Source organism: Nematolebias whitei, chromosome 3 (assembly GCF_014905685.2).
Source record: "Nematolebias whitei isolate Nwh7 chromosome 3, NemWhi1, whole genome shotgun sequence".
Classification (NCBI taxonomy): Eukaryota; Metazoa; Chordata; class Actinopteri; order Cyprinodontiformes; family Rivulidae; genus Nematolebias; species Nematolebias whitei.
The window spans coordinates 45,840,939-45,844,820 of record NC_056500.1 but is presented as its reverse complement, the minus strand read 5'-3'; the positions used below and the strand labels follow the sequence as shown (position 1 = coordinate 45,844,820).

Genomic DNA, 3,882 nt, shown 5'->3' with positions numbered 1-3,882 from the left:
TTTTTTTCTGCATACCTCTTAATTCGAAGGGTCAGCTGGTCTCTCAACAAAATTGATCAACTTCTCCTGACAGGCGTCAGGGTAAGGAGGACCCTGTTACCTCAACGGAAACAAATTGGATTCACGATGACAATTGGTTATTTTGTTGTTTGGCTGGTGAATTCTGGATTGTCTATAAATTCGTGTGGATGTGTCGAATCTCGACAGTGCTCAGACTGAATTTGTGGATCTGCAGCAGGGAGCTTGAGCAGCAGTTATCAGGACTGCAGACTCTATAGCAGCACACCATCCATCCATCCATCCATTATCTTTACCCGTTTATTCCATTTTGGGTCACGGGGGTCGCTGGTGCCCATGTCCAGCAATCACTGTGCGAGAGGCGGGGTACACCCTGGACAGGTCGCAAGTCCATCACAGGGCCACATAGAGACAAACGAGACAAACAACCATTCACTCTCTCACTCACACCTAGGGACAATTCAGAGTTACCAATCAGCCTAACATGCATGTTTTTGGACTGTGGGAGGAAACCGGAGCACCCGGAGAAAACCCACGCATGCACGGAGAGAACATGCAAACTCCACCCAGAAAGGCCCCTGGACCGGGGTTTGAACCAAGGACCTGCTCGCTGAGAGGCAGCAGCTCTACCAGTTGCGCCACCGTGCTGCCCTATAGCAGCTCACATGAAGGGGAAATAATTTTGGAGAAGCTGTGAGCTCAACTTTGGCGTATAGGATCAATTCGGCTTTTTTGGAGTTCAATCATAGGAATATATACCAGCGAGACTTTAAAAGGCAGAAACAACAATTCACGAGTTCTGCCTGACTCAAATTGTGGCCTTGATGTCGGACTTATCTCAACTCCTCCTGGAATGTTTTGAAAACAACAAAGATGCTTTGACAGTTTCCTCACCCCTCCCTTCCCCAAGGCCATGGACGTGACAAAACCTCAACTGAGCTGAAGATTAACGTCACCTCTTATCTGGACAATGGCTGAGAGGGGGGTTCTGGACTATGCTACGACTTTCCCTTAAAAATTCAATGTTTTCAACGCCTATATGTAAATGTATAACGTCTGTTTATGTTGCTTTGCTGTGGTAGTTTTTTTGATGCCTCAAATCGTGCCCTGTCTAGGACACAACGTGAAAGATCTTTTTTTATACCGTCTCTCCTCATGTTTTCTTAACTTTTCTCATCTAAGCAAAATATTATTCTGAATAAGAATAAGAGGGCCCCGCTTTCTATAGTTGCAGCTTCATGCACTCCGCCCATCTTCGGACGACTGTACGTACATGTTCGCATTGTATCTCGGTGCAATGCCAATAAAGTTTATTCTGATTCTGATATATATGTATATATTTATATATTGTATGTATATGAATATATGTATATGTATGTGTGTATATGTGGGATATGTGGTATATATATGGCGCAAAGGTTAGAAGATGGGCCTGTGATCGGAAAGTCGCAGGTTCAACTCCCGGTACCGTCAACATCAAAATGTGGGTCGAAAAGGTGGAACACACACACCTGCCTCCACCCTCATTCGCCCCACCCTGGGTCCCCGAGCAAGGCCCTTAACCCCCACCATCTGCTCCCTAAACAGGTGATATAAGAATGATTATTTTGATGCTTTTATGTCAATTTATACTTATTTTGTACTCATTTTATATGCAGCTTATCTGTGCAAACCAGGCCTTGTGCTGCAGAAGGTGAGGTGATTCGAAGGAATGAAAATAAGCCTCCGGGAGTGTTCTTACCAAAAGATCTGGCCAGTCTTACGATTACAACGACCCGGAGTTTGCTGTAAACAGGTCTTTCATCCACCCACGACCTTGGGTTTGAAAAACATGTTTTTATGAGCCATCGCTCTGCTGTACAAACTGCCTTGATGATGGAAAACATGTTTTGCTCTGCCCGCACGTCACCCAGTCAGAGGGGGAGTATAAAAGTGTAACACTCAGAATAATAGTTGAAGTCTGTTGTGGGTCCGGATCCGATGCCCAGCCTAATTGATGTTACCTTTCTACTCGGACTGAAAACGGCTTCCTCGGTCTGGTGTCACGGTGAGGGGCTTTAAATCAATGCTTGATTTGTACTGAATGTACGTTGCTTTGCTGTATCTGTGGCGGTTTAATAAATGACACTTATTATTCTAGCAGAAAACAGCCTGAGAGTTTTCATTCATTGCTCCGACCTTTCCCTGAACCTGTATCTATTTTGTTTAAGATAATTTCACAGAACAACAGGTCTCTCTTGAAAATGAGTTCTTGTGGCTCAATGAGACTACCTGTATAAATAAAAGGTAAATGAATATGTATGTACGTATGTATATGTATATATTAGGAGTGTAACGGTATGCTAAAAATCACATTTTGGTTAATTTTCGGTACAAAAAAGACAAAATAAAGACTTACAAAATGATTATTTTAAAAATGTGCCAAGTAAACAATACGTTTGTATAAAAATAAATAAAAGCAACTCATTTGGATGATATTTTAAATAAATGGCATTCTTTACAATAAATAAACTATACTAACAATAATGAAAATCTTAATAAATACAATAACAGTCAGAACCAGAACAATAACCAACAACAGACTGTTTACAATCTAACTAATCAAGTTTTAAGTTTTTGGCCAAAAAGACCAACTTGTCCACATTTTCTGCCAAAAGCTCAGATCTAGTTGCAGTGAATATCTCCAGCGGTGGAGAAAACCGCTCACTAACAGTAGCAGGAATAAAGAGGCAGAGCTTTGATAATTTTACAGTGTGGCTGTATTTGGCCTCATTACTCACAACCTCTTGGACCTGCTCCCACAGGTGGGACAGGTCCCTGGAAAAGTTCAGAGTTCAGTCGTCACAGACTTCTTAGCTGGAGGTGATCTCTGATTTCCCTGAAGAGGAAGAAGACTCAGCTGTTATCTCTGTCCCAGACTGGAAATAAAACACAAATAGGTACAAAAAATGAGTTAATAAGATTATAATTTTAAATAAAAAAAAAGTTAATTAGATAATAATAAAAAAGAACAATACCTCTTCTTGAACGGTTGTTATGAGATGGTTGAATCTCTCGGTAATCATCATCATCATCATCACAGCAGGGTTTTAATCTGGTCCAGGGCTTGTTGACAATATCAGTTTTAGCTTTTTCATAAAGTGCTGCTACAACTTTTTGGCTGAAGTGTTGACGTGATGTCGTAGCGAGGCTCAATAACTTTAAAGCCGGCGCATCAACAACAGAAACGTAGATCCTGAGCTTTAAAAACTCCTACAGCTTGTGTTATTGCTCTGGAACGATCTGAATTACCTGATAAAGGTAGTTTAAACGCTGCTGTTATCGGTCTTTGCAACAAGCTGCTAGAAGAGACGTTCACGTTCGGATGATGTCGTTTCAAGTGTGTTAACAAGTTCGACGTGTTGCTGCTGCAGATCCAATCTCCATGAAACAACGTCGACACACAGCTTCGGATTTGTTCACTTGTCTTTTAACAAGAAAGACAATGTTTCCAAACAGGAGACCGCAACGACAAGCTAATGCTAATGCTACGCGTGCTGCAAGATAATAATGCTGTGCTGAAACACGCTTAGGAACTTTAGTTCCGTGGCACATAATCTCTCGTTAATAAAATTTAATTAATGGAAAAATAACCGAAACGGTACGCACATGGACCGAACCGAACGTGTCGTACCGAAACGGTTCGGTACACCCACGTGTACTGTTACACCCCTAGTATATATGTATATGTATATATATATGTATGTATATGTATATATATGTATGTATATGTATATATATATATATATATATGTATATATGTATATATATATATATGTATATATGTATTATATGTATATATATATATATATATATATATATATA

At 40.5% G+C, this 3,882-nt stretch overlaps 1 protein-coding gene across 1 annotated transcript in view; it reads right to left on the bottom strand.

Moving 5' to 3' along the window:
• The window catches only part of ryk (receptor like tyrosine kinase), a gene marked incomplete in the record, with an annotated part of 109,934 nt that overhangs the window by 70,534 nt on the left and 35,518 nt on the right, over positions 1 to 3,882 (bottom strand).